This window comes from Coregonus clupeaformis, chromosome 24, assembly GCF_020615455.1.
Source record: "Coregonus clupeaformis isolate EN_2021a chromosome 24, ASM2061545v1, whole genome shotgun sequence".
Taxonomy (NCBI): Eukaryota; Metazoa; Chordata; class Actinopteri; order Salmoniformes; family Salmonidae; genus Coregonus; species Coregonus clupeaformis.
Window position 1 is genome coordinate 7,659,152 of NC_059215.1, and position 25,697 is coordinate 7,684,848.

General features: G+C 47.2%; 1 protein-coding gene across 4 annotated transcripts in view; it reads left to right on the plus strand.

Annotated features, from left to right (window-relative positions):
• Positions 1 to 25,697, plus strand: part of LOC121538483 (synaptotagmin-2) — a 119,244-nt gene that overhangs the window by 56,545 nt on the left and 37,002 nt on the right. For 3 of the 4 annotated variants that reach the window (XM_041846534.2, XM_041846533.2, XM_041846536.2), the window contains exon 3: positions 4,368 to 4,406. The gene's annotated coding sequence lies outside the window, so the exon portion shown is untranslated. Of the gene's footprint in view, positions 1 to 4,367; positions 4,407 to 17,011; positions 17,196 to 25,697 lie in introns of those variants that run through there. The other variant, XM_041846535.2, reaches the window with a different exon arrangement.

Here is a 25,697-nt window from a genome sequence, read left to right on the forward strand (position 1 = left end):
GTATGTGTGCCATTCAGAGGGTGAATTGGCAAGGCAAAAGATTGAAGTGCCTTTGAACGGGGTATCGAATCGCAATAAAATCGCAGTATCGAATAGCAATAAATATAGAATCGTGAGAATTGCAATACGTATCGTATCGGCACCTAAGTATCGTGATAATATTGTATTGTCAGGTCCCTGGCAATTCCAAGCCCTACTCTTTAGCCAAAGGAGGTCTGAGTTTGGTCTGGGCTGAGCATTAAGCTAATGGCAGGCATTGTTTTTCACCTTGCTGTCATTCAGCACCTCTAGCTAGCCAGAAACACCTAGGACAGTTTCAAAGGCGGCTGGGGCACCACCATGGGCCTGCAGCAGAAGGAAGACTCTGGCTCAGTCATAACTCACTGTACTGGAACCTGGAGTCCTGAGCAGTCCTCTATGGTCCATAAACTCTCTCTGTCACCAGCAGCACACCACAAACAGACCCTGGCTGCTGTTCCTCACCACCATGAAATTACTCCTCATGAAGGCATTGATTTCGCTCATACATTTGTGACATCATATTCTGAAAAGTTTGTTAATTTGGGTGTATTAGGCTCGAGTCTGCGACTTCATACTATCTTGTTCTTGATGCTTCCCTAACTAGCGGAAACAAACACAAGCTGTTTGCTCTCTTGCTGCAGTGACAGGTAGAGAGACACTGGAGTGATGACTAAGCAAATATTCAACACAATTATTTTCTCAACAGATTGCAGGATAAGATGTCCCTGTGGATGTCTTTATGATACACATACGGCAATTAAATCCTACAAATCATGGAATGAATTGTTTAGCGAAATAGTCGAGGAAAATCGACATGCAATGAAAGACTCTCCAAGGTCTGTAAAATGCTAATTTGGCTGATTGACTGTTCATTCAGACAGATCTTCTGATGGCTGAAAATGTAGAGCTGCAACCATTGAGAAACCTTACAAAGGGCCTAGGCCATGCATATACTAATGTAGGCCTACAATTAAGTAATAAGGCCCGAGGAGGTGTGGTATATGGCCAATATACCACAGCTAAGGTGCCTTAGTGCTATTTTAAACTGGATACCAACGTAATTAGAACAGTAAAAAGAAATGTTTCAGGGCTCGAACCACCCAGTTTATAATACACAGTATTTCTCTTACACTGCATTCAGATGGTTTACACATCATCCGTAACCTTTTTTCCTTTTACAATGCATGGAACCCACATAAACCAAGTGTGTATGACAGGGCTGTTTGTGCTTCTTAGGAACTAATCAATCATTCAAAGTGTCCCTGGAATCTCGCATTGACAGTTCCCACAAGTCGTAAGAAATGTGTGTCTGTGTGAATACATTTACATTTACATTTACGTCATTTAGCAGACGCTCTTATCCAGAGCGACTTACAAATTGGTGCATTCGGTGGTGAGTGACTCCGCTGTCCTGGCGTCGTGAGGGAGCTTGTTCCACCATTGGGGTGCCAGAGCAGCGAACAGTTTTGACTGGGCTGAGGTATTGGATTATTGGGTTTATAATTAAACCCAGGCTTGGAAAACATGCCCATTCAGATTTACATTCAATGCCAAATATATATTCCTTTACATCAATGTCCTGGCTCTGGAGGGGTATTGGAGAACCCATTAGTAAAAGGCCCAGTGCAGTCAAAAACATGATTTCCTGTCTTTTATATATATTTCCACAGTATGAGGTTGGAATAATACTGTGAAATTGTAAAAAAAAAAAAAGAAAAGAAGATTATGCCCTTTTAGTGTAAGAGCTGTTTGAAAAGACCACATTACATTTCAGCCTGTTTTGGTAGGAGGGAGTTTTGGCCTTTAAATTAGTTAATAAACCAATAAGAAAGAGAGTTCCAAACCTCTCTGCCAATAACAGCACCTTTTCAGTTTTCCCCTCCCCACTCAAACCACTCACAGACAGTCCTAGCAGAATTCTTGCTTGAGAAATTGCTCTTTGCTAAGAAGCTATTTTTGTTTATTTTTGACAATTTTTAACAAAAACAATCACAGTAAGGTACTTAATTGTTACCCAGAAATGATTTGATATTGAGATCAAAATGGCTGCATTGGACCTTTTAATGTCAGCCGCACCGTCCAAAAACCTGAGCGCTGTAGAGGCTTTGTGGGAGTCTTCCCACCGCCCTATTGTCTCAACTAGATGTGGATTAATGGAACAATCACTTACTGTACCTCTATCCAAACACCACATAGACATTGAGCATACGTACACTACCGTTCAAAAGTTTGGGGTCACTTTGAAATTTCCTTGTTTTCGAAAGAAAAGCAATTTTTTTGTCCATTAAAATAACATCAAATTGATCAGAAATACAGTGTAGACATTGTTAATGTTGTAAATGGCTATTGTTGCTGGAAACTGCAGATTTTTTATGGAATATCTACATAGGCGTACAGCTGCCCATTATCAGCAACCATCAGTCCTGTGTTCCAATGGCACGTTGTGTTTGCTAATCCAAGTTGATCATTTTAAAAGGCTAATTGATCATTAGAAAACCCTTTTGCAATTATGTTAGTACAGCTGAAAACTGTTGTGCTGATGAAAGAAGCAATAAAACTGGCCTTCTTGAGACTAGTTTAGTATCTGGAGCATCAGCAATTGTGGGTTCGATTACAGGATAAAAATGGCCAGAAACAAATAACTTTCTTCTGAAACTCGTCAGTCTATTCTTGTTCTGAGAAATGAAGGCTATTCCATTCGAGAAATTGCCAAGAAACTGAAGATCTCGTACAACGCTGTGTACTACTCCTTTCACAGAACAGTGCAAACTGTCTCTAACCAGAATAGAAAGAGGAGTGGGAGGACCCGGTGCACAACTGAGCAAGAGGACAAATACATTAGAGTGTCTAGTTTGAGAAACAGGCGCCTCACAGGTCCTCAACTGTCAGCGTCATTAAATAGTACCAGTCAACAGTGGTATAGTAAAACGTCAACAGTGAAGAGGCGACTCTGGGATGCTGACCTTCTAGGCAGAGTTGCAAAGAAAAAGCCATATCTCAGACTGCCCATCTTAATCTTTTATTTTTATTGGCCAGTCTGAGATATGGCTTTTTCTTTGCAAAAATGTAATCCACATTATTTTCCTGCTGTAGCATACTGGCTCAAATTAAGATCGTACACCTGTATGAGTGTGACTGTGCATGCTTGCTTCCATGCATACTTGCGTCAATGCATGTATTACTGTAAGTACGTCATCAGTCAACTAAAATATTTATGCATGACTAATGTAGTTAATTATACAGTGGACAGAAAAGTGTTTTTCTCATCAGAAGGTGTGATCGTGAAGTGCATAATAACTTGAACCATATTTTCTGCAGGGTGTGTTGTAAACCTGGGTCGTGTTCATTAGGGCAGGCAACGAAAAACGGAATGTTTCTTATTGGAGAACTCCAAATAGACCCTTTCAGTCAGTTTTCTTCTGTCTGGTGCTTAATGAAATCTACCCTGTGCCCTCCTCCATTAGGTGTTCTGGGCCAGGTTGGGTTGTGTTGGGCTGTTGTTACTGGGTCTGTGGTACAGGATCTGTGGGGGTGGGGACGTGGGAGAAATAGCTAAAACAGGGCTATCTGGGTCCTATCCTTCAGCCAGTCACAGGCCTCCTCAGATATACGAGATCATGCCACCAGGAAATTATTCTGCATTAATTAAATAAATGCAGAGAGCTGTAATCAGAGGAAGGAGTAGCTTCCAGCAACAGCAAGCACTCATTAGTCTGCCTCTTTGTACCACAGAGTGGCCTCCAAGCATACATCAGCATCTCCTATGTGGGAGTGAGACAGCTGTCAGAACCTCTTAGAGTTCATTTAGGTTGCTCAACTGTGCCAGAGTGTATGCATCAGTCCAAATAATTAACAAAGAAGGGGGTAGCAATATGTGAAATACACGTTTTTAGGTAACCCTCAGTTGCTCTTAAACCTGCGTAGTCACACTGTCATTAATAAAAGAACACCATTTTATTAACATATTGCTATTGTAATTGCTTTGTGAAAAACAGTTTGCCATTTTGGGGGGAATCTCAATCATACTGTGACAGTAGAATGTGGTGAGGGTGATTGGTGATTGTGTAATCATCTGATTCAGATATGGACCAATCATCTGATTCAGATATGAACCATACTGAGCAGATAGACACACTAGCTGTCCTGCCACTTAGCCTGCCACACACTCAGTTACTTCAAATAGTGTTTCATAATTTTTCATCTGACTATTTTACCTAGTGCTAAAATGGAGCTGTCCAGGGCTGAAATATACCGTATTTTATGTTGTTTCACTGGGATGATTTCAGTGTGATTTTCAGTCTGTCCATACTGTAATAAAATGTATTATTTTTCTGTTTCTCTTCTAGATCACCCTGATCGTGAGGGCCACCTATCAAGATTTGGCTGTGAGTATCAAGGCTTAGAGGGCAAATTAAGATATAAGTGTATTTGCACATGATATCTGGTGGAATTAACTCGCCAGAAGGGTTGCTTAGAGAAAGAAAGGGAAAGAGAGAGGGAAAGAGAGAGGGGATACAGAAAAAGCAAGAGAGAGATACTGTAGGATTTGTTGAGTGTAGTCCTTTCTTTTTTCCACATCAAGAGGTAGTAGTCACTTTCATTGCTGTGATTGATCCTGACCTCTTTAACCAGAGACAGTTCACTGCAAACACATCGTCACATGCTGCCTTTCCCTCCGCTCCAACCTCCCTCAGAAAGATCAACATCCCTGTAAAGAAACACATTCTCATGGTTCTTTAACTCACATCGTAATTGTTGTGTGTTTTTATTTTATTTTATAAAATGTTGTATTATTACCTATATTATTATTATTATTATTATTATTATTATTATTAGTATCACTGCATTGTTGGAAAGAGCTCTCAAGGTAAGAATTTCACTGTACTGTTTTACACCTGTTGTATCCTGTGCACGTGGCGAATAAACATTTAAACTTAATTAATAGGAAGCCTCCGCTAGCCTCTAGTCTCCCGTCTCTACTGTAGAACACTGTGGGCACAGACAGTGGCCTGTCTTTGACTGTAATAGTATGCCAACAGTTACTGCCAATGTCACAGGCATAACGCTCTGATGAAGTCTGGGGCGAACCACTGAACTGACTTAACCAATCAACGTAATTTATTCATTAATTTACTAGAGAGTGACTGATCAATTGGAATTGACATACAGTATTAATCAGTTAAGCCGTTTTCTACAGTATACATCAGTGAGGGGAAAGCAGGGTTTTCTTGTGTCAATGCACATTTTTATTCCCTCTTAGGAGCAACCATATTATCCCTGGCATATTACATGGTTACATAATGTCACTTTAAAATATGACCTTCTTGGAAATATGCATGTTCTAAAGCATTAGCCGGATATAGACGGTTTTCACCACAAGATACTCTAATGTATTCTACAGATCATCATCGATCCTAATTGATGAATGGCACTACGAGACAACCAATAGAAAATATAATCTACAGACCACAGACAGGCGTGGTCAAACCAAGCCATGAATGTGTTGGACTCCATTAGACTATCTTTCAGCATGATAAACCCAGAGAGGCTGGGCTTCCCCAGAGCGCCATCTGCTCTGACATAATGTCCCTGTTGGTCACTGAGGCACAGAGAGGAGCCACACTGTGGTGTTGTGAAGAAGGGGAATAGGCGTGGCAATGCGGGGCAGGCCACCGTGTGTGTGTGTGTGTGTGCGTAGAGAGAGAGCGAGAGAGAGAGAGAGAGAGAATTTACTATAGGATGGGGCTTTTGTGTGCTATTCTCCTCTCCAGCAGGCACGCCCTGCCCTGATCTCCTCTCCCCATCTCCAGCACTCACCTGATTAATCAGCCATTTCCTTGTGTGATGACAGCCTGGAGCCACGGGGGCCCAGCGAGTGCTAATAAAGCCCAGAGGAGAGCACCTCCTGGGAGAACAGATACTGCCCCCTGCCCACCCTCTGTCCTTTATACTGGATGAAACACAGGTGGCCCTGTGTGCAGTCTAATCAACATTAACATTGATCAGTTTAACATCTATTGAATGGAAATTGATACCGCAGGGAATAGATATTCATATGTTGGTGGACGCCAGAAAGGCTATTGAATATTGTGTTTGTAAGTTTGCTTTCTGAATCTGTAATATTATCGATGCGAAGGGTATGCTCAGAACAGACGTTATTTGGAACGGAATAGAAACCCTGTATTTGCATTGAATGTGTAGGTCTATTAGGTAATCTATAATATCTTTAATGTTATTGATTTTCTGTTGCTATGGCTCAGGCCAGGCATGTGTCACTACCAATTAGATCATGTTCTACTCTCTCTCTCTCTCTCTCTCTCTCTCTCGCTCTCTCCACCACACAACGATTGTGTCCATTCAGCATCTGTTCATGTCTCAGTCTTTAAACAAGAGATGATTCGACATTACCTGGACATTGTATGTGGCTTTAGCTGTTCCTCCCAACGTTGTGAAATGAGCAGTAGCGTGAACAGGACACATTTTACAGTAGGATTTGGGAAATAACAGTGCTCTAGGTGGATGGGTTCCCTTCCCTTTCACCATGCCAGATTCAAAGTGGGCCAACCACAGCTGAAAGGCACCTAGTTTCGTTTGGCAGCTCAGTATGAGAGAGAGAGAGAGAGAGAGAGAGAGAGAGAGAGAGAGAGAGAGAGAGAGAGAGAGAGAGAGAGAGAGAGAGAGAGAGAGAGAGAGAGAGAGAGAGAGAGAGAGAGAGAGAGAGAGAGAGAGAGAGAGAGATTCTGCAGTCACAGCCTTGTGGCATCTCCTCAAACCCCCCACTTCCCCCCCAACCCCACTCCGTTTCCCCTCTGTTCTGTCTGCCCACTCCCTTCCCTTCCCCTGCAAGCTGTTGGATTGATGCATATTTATTGGGTATTCCTTAAAGAGACTGGGGAGAGATTGTCAGACTGCAGAATTAAGACACTTGGCAGACATCTTGGAGGCCATCACAGGCATAGTAATGTTAAGGGAGGGAAACCACTGGGGCTTCACTTGATTAATGGGGGTATACGTCTGTGCATGCGGGCTCTGTGTGTTCATTGTGCATGCACATGTGTGTAGGTATCGACGTGTTTATGTGTATAGTCCATGATACAGCTACACGAGCTGCTTATCTTTGTTCTTGATTCTCCAGCATCGTTGTTCAATGAGGATTTGTTCCTCTCCTGTGCTCCTCTTTTGTCTCACTGTTCAGCAGTTTAATGAGCACTATTACCGCTCTATCTCTATGAATGTCTCTCACAAAGGATCATCACTGTGTATGAGGATTAGGAGTAGTAGTAGTAATAGTAGTTGTAGTAGTAGTAGTAACAGTATTAGTAGTAGTAGTAGTAGTAGCAGTAGTAGTAGCAGCAGCAGCAGTAGTAGTAGTAGTGGCAGTAGTAGTAGTAGTAGTTGTAATAGCAGCAGCAACAACAGTAGGAGAAGTTGCAATTGTTGTAGCAGTAAAAAGTACTATTGTTCACTTGCAACCTCACATCCTCATCCTCTCCATTCTCTTGTACCACTGGACAGCTGTCACACTCACCAGAGGTCAACCACATGTGCCACGAATCCAGGGCAGAGCAGATCAATACAGCGTTGTTACTGAGACACTGAATCAGCCCTGTATTTTAGGCCACTGTGTCATAAGATACTGGATCACTTCCAGGTAAGTTTAGAGCCATTGCTTTAGAACTTTAGAGTTACGACACAGTAATTTCCATTTGTGACAACCAGTAAGACATAGTTAAGAAAGAACAAACATTGTAAAATGCATACAGTACTTTTGCTTCTAAACCAACAAAAATATCTTCAGAGTAGAAGATATCTGTTCCATTTGAGTCATTCTGGTACATGGCAAATCACTGTGACAGAGTCAGTGAATTGATTTTTATAATTATTGGATAATTTCCAAACCCCAGCCAGGTCACCCGTGATACAAGTCAGTATTCAAAGTCTATCCATGTCTGAGGACATCGAGAGATGACATGGAAACTGGCCACTAGGGGCAACAGTGTGCATTGTTACCTTCAAGTAGGTTTTGGTTTTGCTAGGGTGGTGTGGACGGGGATGGCGGATGGGTGTAAACATCTGCCTCTGATTCCAAAGGTTGCAAGTTAAAATCCATCGATAGAAAGTCTTTTTTGAGATTTGTGTTTTAAGCCTATCCCAAACCTTAACCCTTACCTTAACCATTTGGCGTTGATGCCTAACCTTAAGATTTTGGAGTTAAGGCCTAAACTTAACCTTAAAAATGTTGAGTTAATACCTAAACTTAACCTTAAATACTTTGAAATTAGACGTTTGCAACAAATTCGAAAATTTGTCGTTTGAGAAACATGCATGAACGTCTAATTCTGACGTGAGACTGTGGGAGCTAGTTGCCAAACTCTGCTGTCACGAGTGTCAGTGTAATGCGGTGGGTCGAAGTCAGGTGCAGGACACAGAACTCAATGAAAACGTACTTTACTAATAAGTAAAGAAACAAATACAAAATACCTCCACACAGGGAGGAGCAAACCCGCTCACCAAACGACACACGAAACGAAATAACAAACCCGCACAAAACACAACGGGAGCCACCAGGTTAAATAGGGAAGGAGTAATTACATGATGGGAAACAGGTGTGTGACAATCAGACAACAACAGGTAGAATATAGAAACATAGAACATAGATCGGCAGTAGCTAGTATTCCGGTGACAACGAACGCCGAAGCCTGCCCGAGCAAGGAGGAGGGGCAGCCTCGGCAGAATCCGTGACAGTACACCCCCGACACCGGCCTCGGGGACGGCCAGGAGGACGCGGCGTGGGGCGAGTCAGATGACTGCGGTGGAAATCCCTCAACATGGAGGGATCGAGGATGTCCCTCCTAGGGACCCAGCACCGTTCCTCCGGACCATACCCCTCCCACTCCACGAGATACTGCAGGCCTCCCACCTGACGCCTCGAATCTAAGATGGAACGGACCGAGTACACCGGTGCCCCCTAGATGTCCAGTGGGGGTGGAGGAACCTCCTGTATCTCAGACTCCTGGAGTGGACCAGCTACCACCGGCCTGAGAGACACATGGAACGAGGGGTTAAAACGATACTCAGGAGGAAGCTGTAACCTATAACATACCTCGTTCAATCTCCTCAGGACTTTGAATGGCCCCACAAACCACTGACCCAGCTTCCGGCAGGGCAGGCGAAGGGGCAGGTTTCGGGTCGAGAGCTAGACCCGGTCCCCCGGTGCACACACCGGACCCTCACTGCGGTGGCGGTCGGCGCTCTCCTTTTGCCACCCGATGGCCCGCTGCAGGCGCACATGGGCAGCGTTCCAGGTCTCCTGCGAGCGCTGAAACCATTCATCCACCGCAGGTGCCTCGATTTGGCTCTGATGCCAAGGCGCCAGAACCGGCTGATAACCTAATACACACTGGAATGGAGTAAGGTTAGTGGAGGAGTGGCGGAGTGAGTTTTGGGCCATCTCTGCCCAGGGGAGGAAAACCGACCACTCCCCCCGCCGGTCCTGGCAGTACGACCTCAGAAACCTACCCACCTCCTGGTTGACTCTCTCCACCTGCCCGTTACTTTCGGGGTGAAACCCTGAGGTCAGGCTGACCGAGACTCCCAGACGTTCCATGAACGCCCTCCAGACCCTTGAGGTGAACTGGGAACCCCGATCAGACACTACATCCTCAGGTACCCCATAGTGCCGGAAGACGTGTGTAAATAGGGCCTCAGCAGTCTGTAGGGCCGTAGGGAGACCGGGCAGAGGAATGAGGCAGCAGGACTTAGAAAACGTATCCACAACGACCAGGATCGTGGTGTTCCCTTGTGAGGGGGGAAGATCCGTCACGAAGTCCACCGATAGGTGGGACCATGGTCGTTGTGGAATGGGTAGGGGTTGCAATTTCCCTCTGGGCAGGTGTCTAGGAGCCTTACACTGGGCGCACACCGAGCAGGAGGAAACATAAACCCTCACGTCCTTAGCTAAGGTGGGCCACCAGTACTTCCCACTAAGACAATGCACTGTCCGACCGATACCAGGATGACCAGAGGAGGGTGACGTGTGAGCCCAATAGATCAAACGATAGCGGACCTCCAGCGGAACGTACACACGACCCTCTGGACACTGGGGAGGAGTAGTTTCATTATGTAACGCCCGCTCGATGTCCGTGTCCACCTCCCACACCACCGGTGCCACCAGACACGACGCTGGACGTATGGGAGTGGGCTCCACGGAACTCTCCTCCGTGTCATACAGTCGGGACAGAGCATCTGCCTTAGCGTTCTGGGAACCTGGCCTGTAAGAAAGGGTGAAAACATAAACGGGTGAGAAACATGGACCACCTTGCCTGGCGAGGGTTTAATCTCCTCACTGCCCGGATGTACTCCAGATTGCGGTGGTCAGTCAAAATGAGAAAAGGGTGTTTAGCCCTCTCAAGCCAATGTCTCCACGCTTTCTGGGCTTGGACCACAGCCAACAGCTCCCGGTCCCCCACATCATAGTTGCGCTCCGCCGGACTGAGCTTCTTCGAAAAGAACGCACAGGGGCGGAGTTTGGGTGGTGTGCCCGAGCGCTGGGAAAGTACAGCACCTATCCCAGCCTCCGACGCGTCCACCTCAACCGTGAAAGCCAAGGAGGGATCCGGATGAGCCAGCACTGGAGCCGAGGTAAACAGGTTCTTCAGATGACTGAACGCCCTGTCCGCCTCAGCTGACCACCGCAGACGCACCGGTCCCCCCTTCAGCAACGAGGTAATGGGAGCCGCTACCTGACCAAAGCCCCGGATAAACCTCCGGTAGTAGTTGGCAAACCCCAAAAATCACTGCAACTCCTTCACCGTGGTTGGAGTCGACCAATTACGCACGGCCGAAATGCGGTCACTCTCCATCCTCACCCCAGACGGGGACATGTGGTACCCTAGGAAGGAGATGGACTCCTGAAAGAACAGGAATTTATCCGCCTTGGCATACAGGTCATGCTTCAATAGTCGTCCAAGCACTTTACGCACCAGGGACACATTCTCGGCCCGTGTAGCGGAGTATATGAGAATGTCGTCAATATACACCACTACATCTAGTCCGTGCAGATCCCTGAAAATCTCATCGACAAAGGATTGGAAGACTGATGGAGCATTCATCAACCTGTATGGCATGACGAGGTACTCATAGTGTCCTGAGTTGGTACTGAATGCCGTCTTCCACTCATCTCCCTCCCGGATACGCACCAGGTTGTACTCGCTCCTGAGATCCAATTTTGTGAAGAAGCGCGCCCCGTGCAATGACTCCGTCATACAAGCTATCAGAGGTAGTGGATAGCTGTACTTGACGGTGATCTGATTAAGACCACGGTAATCAATGCACGGGCGTAACCCACCAACCTTCTTCTTCACGAAAAAGAAACTTGAGGAAACAGGTGAAGTGGAAGGCCGAATGTATCCCTGTCTCAGAGATTCGGAGACATATGTTTCCATAGCCGCCTTCTCCTCCTGTGACAGAGGATACACGTGACTCTGGGGAAGTGCAGCGCCCACCTGGAGATTTATCGCACAATCCCCCGGACGATGGGGTGGTAATTTAGTCGCCCTCTTTTTACTGAAGGCGAGAGCCAAATCGGCATACTCGGAGGAATGTGCATGGTGGAGACCTGGTTTGGACTCTCCACCGTAGTAGCCCCTAAGGACACCCCTACACACCTCCCTGAGCACTGACTGGACCATCCCTTGAGAGCCCTCTGTTGCCATGAAATAGTGGGGTCATGAGTGGTTAACCAGGGAAGTCCCAACACCACAGGATACGCAGGAGAATCAATCAGATAGAGACTAATCCTCTCCTCATGACCCCCCTGCGTCTTCATTAAGAGTGGAGCGGTGACCTCCCTGATTAGGCACGACCCTAACGGGCGACTATCTAATGCATGTACAGGGAAGGGCACATCAACACGTACATTGGGAATCCCTAAACTAAGTGAATACTGACGATCAATCAAATTCCCAGCTGCGCCTGAATCTACTAGCGCCTGATGCTGGGAATGAGGAGAAAACTCTGGGAAAACAACCTCAATACACATATGAGCAACAGGGAGCTCTGGGTGAGTCGGGTGCTTACTCACCTGAGACGGTCGACCAGTGCTCTGCCTACTGCCTCGACTCCCTGGGGACCCTCCCCAGCACCGACCAGCAGTGTGTCTTCTGCGGCCACAGTTGGTACAGGGGACGGCCCCTCTCCTGGTCTCACTAAGCGCAGCACCTCCGAGCTCCATGGGGGTAGGGTCGGAGGTGCTGAGGGATGGAATGGACGGGCCCCGATCAGAACGTCCGCGGGTTTCCAACAGGTTATCCAGCCTGATGGACATATCCACCAGTTGGTCCAGGTTGAAGTTGGTATCCCTGCAGGCCAGTTCCCGACGAACGTCCTCCCTTAGGCTGCATCGATAGTGGTCTATCAAGGCCCTCTCATTCCATCCTGGTCTGGCTGCCAGAGTCCTGAACTCCAGCGCAAAATCCTGCGCGCTCCTCCTCTCCTGTCTTAGGTGGAACAGACGTTCGGTGAAATCCTCGTAGCGGACTGATGTAGCATCAATTCCTCCCCACTCGGCGTTGGCCCACTCGAGCGCCTTCCCCGACAGACAGGAGATGAGGGCGGACACGCTCTCGTATCCCGAGGGCGCCGGGTGAATGGTTGCCAGGTAGAGCTCTACCTGGAGAAGAAAACCCTGACACACGGCTGGTGTACCGTCATATGCCCTCGGGAGCGAGAGCCGAATCCCACTGGACCCAGGTGGCGAAGGGGTGGACAGTGGTGTGGGTGGTTGAGTGGTTGGAGGAGGTGCAGACAAGCCACCTCTCTCCCATCGTTCCATAGTATTTACCACTCTCTCCATAGCGGTGCCGAGAGCCTGGATCATGCTTTCCTGTCGTTGGACGCGTTCCTTCATCGATCCGGACTGACTGGCTGTACCTGCTGACTCCATACTGGTGCGTGTTTCTGTCACGAGTGTCAGTGTAATGCAGTGGGTCGAAGTCAGGCGCAGGACACAGACCTCAATGAAAACGTACTTTACTAATAAGTAAAGAAACAAATACAAAATACCTCCACACAGGGAGGAGCAAACCCACTCACCAAACGACACACGAAACGAAATAACAAACACGCACAAAACACAATGGGAGCCACCGGGTTAAATAGGGAAGGAGTAATTACACAATGGGAAACAGGTGTGTGACAATCAGACAACAACAGTGATTCCGGTGACGACGAACGCTGAAGCCTGCCCGAGCAAGGAGGAGGGGCAGCCTCGGCAGAATCCGTGACATTGGCATAGTAATCATCTATTAAACATGCAACCAATCGAAACTACTATTGGCAGGTATGGCAGGAGCAGACAACAAATTATACTTGCTCTTGTTTCTCCAGGCCTGGGTTGCGAAATTACTAAAAGCCATCCCTCTTTCTTTCGTTCCCACTGATTGAGGCCTTATTGATTTCATTTAGGAGTGCTCATCGCCAGCCACTTGGAGGCAGCTTCACTTACGGGATGATTATAATTTTCCGCAACACTATAAAAAACCCAGAGGACTCTGAATTGTCTGGCTCAGCAAAGGTCCTAACGTACAGAGAGAGCATCATAGAAACATGCTGCAGTAGAGGACAAATACATTTATTGTGCCAACTCTAAGACGACCCAAATGAAGATCTGAAACAGTAAGCTAGGAAAATAAATCCATGAGAAAGCTATAGTGTGTTTGCAATGTTTTCTCATTTCATTTTAGCACTACCTCCATCTTAAATGTCCTGTAGGTTTTGCTGCATATACAAAATGACTACTGCTGTTGTGATTGTTGTTATGACTACATCAACTAGTACTACTACAGTACTACTACATTATTACATAAATGATCTTGTAGAGCCTCTCTACTGCTGCTGCCACTGTGATTATTGTGATCCATCTTTGCTGTTGTCACTGCAGTTTGGAAAAGGCGTGGGAAAGAACAGTTTGGTTGGTCAGACCCACTGCTGATTCACAGCTTCTGTCAATATCCTTATAGCTACTTGTGAGATTTCAGTTGGATTTGAGCCCTTACAGCATTTCTAAAGTACGGTTAAGTTTAAATTGTTCCATGTATCCATGACAATAACATTTCTGCTGCAAAGACATTAGTGAGAGTTTATGTGCATGCGTGCGTGTGCCTTCGTGTGTGTGCGTGTTTGTGTGTGCATATGTGTGCGTGCGTGTCACTTGGACATGTCCGAATACCCATACTAGCGTACTAAATAGTATGCAAAAAAAGTTATGTTTTATAGTATGTGACATTTTTAACATAGTACTCTGAATGCGTCCTCTTTTTATTTTTAATTTTTTTTATTTCACCTTTATTTAACCAGGTAAGCCAGTTGAGAACAAGTTCTCATTTACAACTGCGACCTGGCCAAGATAAAGCAAAGCAGTGCGATAAAAACAACACAGAGTTACATATGGGGTAAAATACATAAAGTCAAAAATACAACAGAAAATATATATACAGTGTGTGCAAATGTAGCAAGTTATGGAGGTAAGGCAATAAATAGGCTATAGTGCAAAATAATTACAATAGTATTAACACTGGAATGCTAGAGGTGCAAGAGATTATGTGCAAATAGAGATACTGGGGTGCAAAAGAGCAAAATAAATAACAATATAGGGATGAGGTAGTTGGGTGGGCTAATTTCAGATGGGCTGTGTACAGGTGCAGTGATCGGTAAGGTGCTCTGACAACTGATGCTTAAAGTTAGTGAGGGAGATACGAGTCTCCAGCTTCAGAGATTTTTGCAATTCGTTCCAGTCATTGGCAGCAGAGAACTGGAAGGAATGGCGGCCAAAGGAGGTGTTGGCTTTGGGAATGACCAGTGAGATATACCTGCTGGAGCGCAGACTACGGGTGGGTGCTGCTATGGTGACCAATGAGCTAAGATAAGGCGGGGATTTGCCTAGCAGTGATTTATAGATGGCCTGGAGCCAGTGGGTTTGACGACGAACATGTAGTGAGGACCAGCCAACAAGAGCGTACAGGTCACAGTGGTGGGTAGCGTATGGGGCTTTGGAGACAAAACGGATGGCACTGTGATAGACTACATCCAATTTGCTGAGTAGAGTGTTGGAGGCTATTTTGTAAATTACATCGCCGAAGTCAAGGATTGGTAGGATAGTCAGTTTTACGAGGGCATGTTTGGCAGCATGAGTGAAGGAGGCTTTGTTGCGAAATAGGAAGCCGATTCTAGATTTAACTTTGGATTGGAGATTCTTTATGTGAGTCTGGAAGGAGAGTTTACAGTCTAACCAGACACCTAGGTATTTGTAGTTGTCCACATACTCTAGGTCAGATCCGTCAAGAGTGGTGATTCTAGTCGGGTGGGCGGGTGCCAGCAGCGTTCGATTGAAAAGCATGCATTTAGTTTTACTAGTGTTTAAGAGCAGTTGGAGGCTACTGAAGGAGTGTTGTATGGCATTGAAGCTCGTTTGGAGGTTTGTTAATGCGCGATTGCGTTCGACTCCCGCCACTTGTTCAGTATGGGTAGTCGGAGTACTATGTTAGAAATTTCACATACTATAAAACATCATTTTTTTGTGTATTTGTGTGTGTGAGCCTAGTGAGCATCTGAAAGAGAATCTCTCAGTAGTCCCTCCTTCAGTGTCAAACTACCTCTTCTGGCTATAGTGTGTGTGCCACATATTGGGGTCTCTCCTCTCTCATTTCTCTATTCTTTCTCCACTCTCTCACTCTACTCTACATCCCTATCTACTTACTCTTACTCTACCCATCTGCTGTTCTACTCTCATCCTGTTCTCATGTTGTCTCTTTCCTCCTCTCCGTTTCCTTCCCTGACACGTTTTACATCTGAACTCTGTATCGTTCCCCAAGCTGCTAGACTCTGTATCGTTCCCCGAGCTGCTAGACTCTGTATCGTTCCCAGAGCTGCTAGACTCTGTATCGTTCCCCGAGCTGCCAGACTCTGTATCGTTCCCCGAGCTGCTAGACTCTGTATCGGTCCCCGAGCTGCCAGACTCTGTATCGTTCCCCGAGCTGCTAGACTCTGTATCGTTCCCCGAGCTGCTAGACTCTGTATCGTTCCCGAGCTGCTAGACTCTGTATCGTTCCCCGAGCTGCTAGACTCTGTATCGTTCCCCAAGCTGCTAGACTCTGTATCGTTCCCTGAGATGCTAGTCTCTGTATCGTTCCCCGAGCTGCTAGACTCTGTATCGTTCCCCGAGCTGCTAGACTCTGTATCGGTCCCCGAGCTGCCAGACTCTGTATCGTTCCCCGAGCTGCTAGACTCTGTATCGTTCCCCGAGCTGCCAGACTCTGTATCGTTCCCGAGCTGCTAGACTCTGTATCGTTCTCTGAGATGCTAGTCTCTGTATCGTTCCCCGAGCTGCTAGACTCTGTATAGTTCCCCGAGCTGCTAGACTCTGTATCGTTCCCCGAGCTGCTAGACTCTGTATCGTTCCCCGAGCTGCTAGACTCTGTATCGTTCCCAGAGCTGCTAGACTCTGTATCGTTCCCTGAGATGCTAGTCTCTGTATCGTTCCCCGAGCTGCTAGACTATGTACAGTTCCCCGAGATGCTAGAATCTGTACAGTTCCCAGAGGTGCTAGTCTTCGGTTGGGTTTGTTTGAAGTACCGCTAGGTTCTTGATGTGGGTTTGACAGTTTTGCATATGGATTCTCTCGGGTTGCCCTTCAGTGTTGGAGCAGGGTGGCAGAGAGGAGTGCTGCATACAGCACAGTGTGAGCAGCATCACAAATCAGGAGGCTGAGAGAGTGAGAGAGAGAGCGCGCTGGAGTTGGGGGAGGATGGAGGGAGGGGGAGGATGAATTGGAGGATAGAGGGAGGGGGTGGAAGATGTGGGGGAGAGAAGAGATGGAAAGGGGAGGGGGATCCACTCTGGGGGTAGCGAAAAAGGAAGAGGAGGAGGGGATTGAGAGAATGAAGGGTGAGGGTCGTGTGAGAGAGAATGTGTGTGTGTGTACGTTCATGTGTGTGTGGGTACGGGAGAGTGAGTACTGCTGCAGTGGGAACAGTGAGAGGAGGACTGCAGTTTCTTGGGCTGATGGGTGAGCGACCGAGGGACGTTATTAAGGCACTGTTACATTAACCCTTAAGTGCCTCTCTGGTGAATGGGTTGGCCCGTCCATTGTGGATAATAGGATCAAGGAGATTGCTCTGGTAAGGGTGTATTCCAACTATTTTTCCCTGCCTGGCTTTAACTCCTTATGTAATATGAATAGATAGGGGGAGACTTTATATATGGACAGGAGGGATTTGTGAATGAAACTACATGTCGCTGTCCGGTGCTGAAACTATGCTATAGGCTGGGGCAACTGTGTTGGTGCTGGATAAGGCTGCACTGTGACTTGATTGACCTCATCTCTACTTGTATTGCACAGATGGAGACTCTTAAGTGGGACAGGTAATGTGTATGCTTCGTTTTGCATGTTATTTTCGAGTGCATACTGTACAAACTTTTGTGACATGCTTGATCATTTGTAAGAAGCTTGATCATTTGTGATAAGATTGATTATCTTGTGACATTTGTAGATTTTGAAAGATTGTTTCATAATAAGCTGTGAGATGTGCATTTGTACTGTGTTTGGGACCTGAGAACACCGTGATTTGCTTTGGGGTCTTTGCAGGAACACTATGGTGAGTATACGTTAGGTCACTCTCATTGATCATGTCTCATTTAGCCTGGGTGGCTCAGTTTGTAGTGTAGTGGAGTAGCTACCTTTATTTTCCTGGAGTACATCCAGGAGGCAGCCCTGCTGACAGCTGCTCTGTTTACCCAACCAGCCTCTATTAACACCTCACCCTGTCCTGCACTGTCAGGAACCATGACGAGGTGCAGCCACAAACACATGGCACCCTGCCTAACAATCAAATCAATCACATTTATTTATATCAGCAGGTGTCACAAAGTGCTTATACAGAAACCCAGCCTAAAACCCCAATCAGTAAGCAATGCAGATGTAGAAGCACGGTGGCTAGGGAAAACTCCCTACAAAGGCAGGAACCTAGGAAGAAACCTAGAGAGGAACCAGGCTCTGAGGGGTGGCCAGTCCTCTTCTGGCTGTGCCGGGTGGAGATTATAAGAGTAAATGGCCATTAAGGCCAGATTGTTCTTCAAGATATTCAAATGTTCATAGATGACCAGCAGGGTGAAGTAATAATCACAGTGGTTGTAGAGTGTGCAACAGGTCAGCACCTCAGGAGTAAATGTCAGTTGGCCTTTCCTAGCCAAGCATTCAGAGGTCGGGACAGCAGCTGCGGTAGAGAGAGAGAGGGAGCGAGAGAGTCAAAAACAGCAGATCCGGGACAAGGTAACAGGTCAGGGTTCCATAGCATGACCAGATGGACCAGGGACAGTCAGGAGTCGTCAGGTCAGGTAGTCCTGAGGCATGGTCCTAGGGCTCAGGTCCTCCGGGAGCAGAGTGAGAGAGGGAGAGTGCGAGAATTAGAGGGAGCATACTTAATTCACACAGGACACCAGATAAGACAGGAGAATTATACTAGATATAACAGACTGACCCTAGCCCTCTTGCACATAGACTATTGCAGCATAGATACTGGAGGCTGAGACAGGGGGGGTCGGGGGACACTGTGGCCCCGTCCGACGATACCCCCGGACAGGGCCAACCAGGCAGGATATAACCCCACCTACTTTGCCAAAGCACAGCCCCCACACCACTAGAGGGATATCAACAGACAACCAACTTACTACCCTGAGACAAGGCTGAGTGTAGCCCATGAAGATCTCCTCCACTGCACGAGCCCAAGGGGGCACAAGACCGGACAGGAAGATCACGTGAGTGACCCAACCTACTCAACTCGAATATAGTGTAAAAAAGCCTGGCACGACATGACTCATCCCTCCTAGTCCAGTGACTCAGCCCCCGTAACAGGGTCAGAGGCAGAAAATCCCAGTGGATAGAGGGGAACCGGCCAGGCAGAGACAGCAAGGGTGGTTCGTTATTCCAGTGCCTTGCCGTTCACACCTGGGCCAGACTACGCTCAATCATATTACTTACTGAAGAGATGAGTCTTCAGTAAAGACTTAAAGGTTGAGACCGAGTCTGCTTCTCTCACATAGGTAGACCATTCCATAAAAATGGAGCTCTGTAGGAGAAAGCCCTGCCTCCAGCTGTTTGCTTAGGAACAATAAGGAGGCCTGCATCTTGTGACCGTAGCGTACGTGTAGGACCAAATCGGAGAGATAGGTAGGACCAAGTCCATGTAAAGGTTTGTAGGTTAGCAGTAAAACCTTGAAATCAGCCCTAGCCTTAACAGGAAGCCAGTGTAGAGAGGCTAACACTGGAGTAATATGATACATTCTTTTGGTTGTAGTCAAGATTCTAGCATCCGTATTTAGCACTAACTGAAGTTTATTTAGTGCTTTATCCGGGTAGCTGGAGAGTAGAGCATTGCAGTAGTCTAATCTATAAGTGACAAAAACATGGATTAGCTTTTCTGCATAATTTTTGGACAAAAAGTTTCCAATTTTTGCCATGTTGCGAAGATGGAAAAAAAGCTGCCCTTAAAATATTCTTCATATGTTTGTCAAAAGAGATATCAGGGTCCTTCACAGTTATATTTGAGACGACTGTACAACCATCAAGATTAATTGTCAGATCAAGCAGCAGATGTCTTTGTTTCTTTGGACCTAGAACTAGCATCTCTGTTTTGTCCAAGTTTAAAAGTAAAAAATGTGCCTTATGTCTGAAACACAGGCTTCCAGGGTAGGCAATTTTGGGCCTTATCATGTTTCATTGAAATGTACAGCTGTGTGCCGTCCACATAGCAGTGAAAGTTGACATTGTGAAAGACATCACCAAGAGATAGAATATATAGTGAAAACAATAGAGGTCCTAAAACGGAACCTTGAGGAACACCAAAACGTATAATTGATTTGTCAGAGGACAAACCATCCACAGAGACAAACAGATATATTTCTGACAGATAAGATCTAAACTAGGCTATACTGGGGCAGGAGCCTAGCGTGTACCCTGTAGTCTTCCCTCAGGTCTGTGTAGGCTAGGACAGGACAGAGGAGGAGCAGATAAGACAGAGGCTGACAGATACGCTGAGGAGTATGGAGAGGGGAGACCGGATAGAGGCCATGGGGGTTTTATGAAGTGCTGCAGGATGCACTATTTTACGATGTGTCCCGTGGGACGTGTAGCTAGAGCAGGCAGGCTGGCAGGCAGATCTGTGAGGGGACAGTTCCAAGGACATAGCTGTCTATCTGGGGCTGGTCACTTCACACCTCGACAATGCTGCTGGCTCTCATTGTTGGGCTCTCCTCCAGGACAGTACACTGATGGAGTTCTGCACCAGAACAAAGGATACTGATGATTTCATAGAGCTTTCTCGTTTGAAAATAAAAAGCGCCTTTGAATCAGGATACATGTTTTTGTCGGTAGCTTTATATCTCATTGAGATGAGAGCCACAAATGTTAATTGTTATTGTATGGTAATTTGAATCAAGCGACAAGTGTAAGCATTTCCGCCATTCCATCGGAAGTGGAAATGAAGTGTCTTAGATTACAGTCTTTGCCCCTCACCAGACTCTGTGTCCTGAAGTGACTTCCTAAAATCCAAACCAACCAACCACGTTGATCCTGTCCCTGGAGACGTTGGCCGTGTTCGAGAAGATCAAAACTGTAATGTATCATGGATAAATTGTGAATGACTGATCAACAAATAATAATGAGTAGTTATTTATGATGCAAGGTTCTTTGCAGATCAGTCAGTTGGCAGTCGCCTGCACTGTTGGCTGCAATGTTGTACAAGCCCAGAGTCTCGGTCTCTGCTTTTGTACCGCTCACTCTCAGCCAATCAATTTCAGGAGTGGGGTTGGAGTGGTCACATGACTATCACAGCCTTGTACTCAGATGAAAACAAAGGAGCATGTCTGTTTTTTTTGGGGAAAAGCACCCTCATGGACTGAAACCAATCATTGACTGAAATCCTTCCCATCAGTAAAACAACACCCACCACTTTCTTATTTTGGTTAAGAACTGCTTTAAAATGACCTAGATTGCTGATTGTTGGATGTTGGAAGATAACTCTCAAAACTGTGTCATTCTTCAGCCTCCAAAACATTCAGACAGGCTCATTCTGGCATTTTTACTCCCATAGCTAAGCCTGCCGAATCCCTTAGTGACTACATCCAGATAGTTTGTCTCGGTCTCTGCTTCTCAAGTCCAGCAGCTGGTGAATTGACAGCTGGTGTCCCACTAAAAGAAACATAGAAAATAACCTAATTTGAACTATTCTGTGTGTCCTGTCCCCCTATCTCACAGTAGACACACAGTGTCCACTGCACTCCTGCCATTTCTACTTGCTCTCATTTCAAGAGCTACTGCTGCTGTTTTGCCATATTCATGATTGTAAAGAGACAGTCAAGTACGGTAAAACCCCTTCCACACAGACAAAAATCCCATGTTTTTAATATCCCACCTTCTTTTGACCTGCTTTTTTGTGTATCTGAAAGGTGTAGGGGGTAAAAAACATGGTATATTAAATCCCACCTCGAGACCTAGTCATGAAACCTGCATTTCCACAGACCCTGTAACCAAAATACAGGTATCGGGTCTGTGTCAATGGTTCTTAAGTGACAGCTGTCAGATACACTACATGACCACACCTGCTCGTCAACCATCTCATTCCAAAATCATGGGCGTTAATATGGAGTTGGTCTCCCCTTTGCTGCTATAACAGCCTCCACTCTTCTGGGAAGACTTTCCATTAGATGTTGGAGCATTGCTGTGGGAACTTGCTTCCATTCAGCCACAACATCATTAGTGAGGTCGGGCACTGATGTTGGGTGATTAGCCCTGGATCGCAGTCGGTGTTCCAATTCATCCTAAAGGTGTTCGATGGGGTTGAGGTCAGGGCTCTGTGCAGGCCAGTCAAGTACTTCAACACCGATCTCGACAAACCATTTCTGTATGGACCTCGCTTTGTGCACGGTGGCATTGTCATGCTGAAACAGGAAAGGGCCTGTTGGATGCATAGAATCGTCTAGAATGTAATTGTATGCTGTAGCGTTAACTAAGGGTCCTAGCCCGAACCATGAAAAACAGCCCAAGGCCATTATTCCTCCTCCACCAAACTTTACAGTTGGCACTATGCATTCGGGCAGGGAGCGTTCTCTTGGCATCCACCAAACCCAGATTTGTCCGTTGGACTGCCAGATGGTGAAGCGTGATTCCTCACTCCAGAGAACGCGTTTCCACTGCTCCAGAGTCCAATGGCGGCGAGCTTTACACCTTTTTCCAGCCGATGCTTGGCATTGCGCTTGGTGATCTTAGGCTTGTGTAAGGCTGCTCGGTCATGGAAATCCATTTCATGAAGCGCCCGACTAACAGTTATTGTGCTGACGTTGCTTCCAGATGCAGTTTGGAACTCGGTAGTGAGTGTTGCAACCGAAGACAGACGATTTTTACGCACTACGTCCTTCAAGCTCACAAAACAGCGGTCCCGTTCTGTGAGCTTGTGTGGCCTACCACTTCGCAGCTGAGCCGTTGTTGCTCCAAGACGTTTCCACTTCACAATAACAGCACTTACAGTTGACCGGGGCAGCTCTAGCTGGGCAGAAATTTGATGAACTGACTTGTTGGAAAAGTGGCATCCTATGACAGTGCCACATTGAAAGTCACTGAGCTCAAATCCACTAATCTGAAGGGGTGTCTTGTGTCCACATACTTTTGTCTATGGATTCGGAAAGTATACAGACCCCTTCCATTTTTCCAAGTTACAGCTTTATTCTAAAATTGATTAAATAAAACATTTTCCTCATCAATCTACACACAATACCCCATAATGACAAAGCGAAAATAGGTATTTAGAAATGTTAGCCCCAAAAAACAAATCACCTTATTTACATAAGTATTCAGACCCTTTGCTATGTGACTCGAAATTGAGCTCTGGTGCATCCTGTTACCATTGAACATCCTTGAGATGTTTCTACAATTTGATTGGAATCCACCTGTGGTAAATTCAATTGATTGACATGATTTGGAAAGGCACACACCTGTCTATATAAGGCCCCACAGTTGACAGTGCATGTCAGAGCAAAAACCAAGCCATGAGGTCGAAGGAATTGTCTGTAGAGCTCTGAGACAGGATTGTGTCCAGGCACAAATCTGGGGAAGGGTACCAAAAGATTTCTGCAGCATTGAAGGTCCCCAAGAACACAGTGGCCTCCATCATTCTTAAATGGAAGAAGTTTGGAACCACCAAGACTCTTCCTAGAGCTGGCCGCCGGCCAAACTGAGCAATCGGGGGAGAAGGGCCTTGGTCAGGGAGGTGACCAAGAACCCGATGTTCACTTTGACAGAGCTCCAGAGTTCCTCTGTGTCACGAGTTGCAAAGCCAGAACCCAGAAGCAGACCAGGACAAGGTAAGTTGAAACGAAGGTGAGTGTTTATTTACAATTCAAGAGTGATGCTGAATAATCCAGGGAACAGAGCGGGCGGCGTTGATTAGTTGTTGGGGGTGCAGTGGTTGATCCCATCATGGGTCGGCAGCCGCCGACCACCAGGCAGAGGTTGGATGAAGGTTCGGACGGGTGACTGCAGATGGAACAAAACGGAGGTAAGTAAACAACAAGGTGCAAAAACAACAAAACTAACGCTAGGCTCTAAGACTGATACTCTGGTAAACCTACTGTTCATGGCTAACGATCCGGCAGGGAATGGATGTTAGGCCAGAGCCTAAGAAGGGTGATGATCAGGACCAGGTGTGCAGATTGCTGATGGGATGCAGGTGCGGAAATCAAGAGGGCTCCCCGAGCGTTCCAGAACCCTCGGGAAACTGGAGATCACGAGCAGAAAAAACTAGTCCACAGACAGGACCCGACTCAGACTGCCGGGATCGTTACAGTACCCCCCCTCCGACGAACGCCACCGGGCGGACTCCCGGAGCGCCAGGATGGAGGCGGTAGAAGTCACGGATGAGGTCAGCATCTAGGATCTGTCGCCGCGGAATCCAACTCCTCTCTTCAGGACCATACCCCTCCCAGTCCACGAGATACTGGAAACCCCGCCCCCGCCGTCTGGAATCCATGATTCGTCGCACCGTGTAGGCAGGACCACCTCCGATCATCCGAGGAGGAGGAGGAGGAGGCGGAGGAGGCAACAGAGGACTGAGGAAAACCGGCTTGAGGCAGGAGACATGAAAGGTGGGATGGACTCTGAGCGTCCTCGGTAGTTTGAGTCGAACTGCCACTGGATTGATCACCTTCTCCACCACAAACGGACCAATGAACTTCGGTAACAACTTCCTAGACTCAGTCCGTAACGGAAGATCCCGTGTGGCCAACCAAACCCTATCTCCGATGGTATAGGTGGGAGCGGGGATCCGGCGACGATTCGCCTGGAGCTGATACCGGTCCGAAACTCTAAGGAGTGCCTTTCTGGCCCGATGCCAGATCCGGTGGCAACGACGAATATGGGCCTGAACAGAGGGCACTGAGAGCTCCTTCTCCTGAGAAGGGAACAAGGGAGGTTGGTAGCCATACAGGCACTGGAAGGGAGACATCCCAGTGGCAGATGTAGGGAGAGTATTGTGGGCATACTCAACCCAAGGCAACTGAGAGACCCAGGAGGTGGGGTTGGAAGAGACCAGGCAGCGTAGCGTGGTTTCCATCTTCTGGTTGGCTCTCTCCGCCTGACCATTGGATTGGGGGTGAAAACCAGATGTGAGACTGACTGTAGCTCCAATGGCCAAACAGAAGGACTTCCAGACAGCAGAGGTAAACTGAGGGCCACGGTCGGAAACGATATCACTGGGCAACCCGTGGACCCTGAAAACCTCCCTAACCAGGATCTCGGACGTCTCCGAGGCAGAGGGAAGCTTGGCAATTGGCACAAAGTGGGCGAACTTGCTGAATCTGTCCACGATAGTCAGAACGACCGTGTTCCCCTCAGAAGCGGGCAACCCAGTGACGAAGTCCAGGGCCAGATGCGACCATGGTCGCCGGGGAATAGGAAGGGGGTGAAGTAGTCCAGAGCTGGGCCGATTGGTACTCTTATTCTGCGCACACACTGGACAGGCAGCAACAAAACCCCGAGTATCCTCGGCCATGGCAGGCCACCAAAACGTCTGCGAAGAAACGCCATTGTCCGAGCCACGCCAGGGTGACAAGCCATCTTGCTGGCGTGGGACCATTTGAGGACAGCAGGACGAACCCGACTCAGGCACAAACAACCGACCGGGTGGACCGTTACCGGGACCGGGCTGAGTCCGAAGGGCCGCCAGCACCTCCTCCTCAATCTTCCACATAACTGCTCCCACGACGCAGTTCCGGGGGAGAATTGTCTCGGTCTTGGACCCACTCTCCTCCGTCTTGGAGAACATCCGGGACAAGGCGTCCGCCTTGCCGTTCTTAGATCCAGGTCGGAACGTCAGGGAAAACTTGAATCGTCCGAAAAACAACGCCCACCTGGCCTGACGGGAGTTGAGACGTTTAGCCGATTGCACGTAAGCAAGATTCTTGTGGTCAGTCCAGACAATAAACGGTTGCTCCGCCCCCTCCAACCAGTGGCGCCACTCCTCCAAGGCAAGTTTCACCGCGAGAAGCTCCCGGTTACCCACATCGTAATTCCTCTCCGCAGGCGAAAGGCGACGAGAGTAGTAGGCGCAGGGATGGAGTTTACTGTCCGTGGA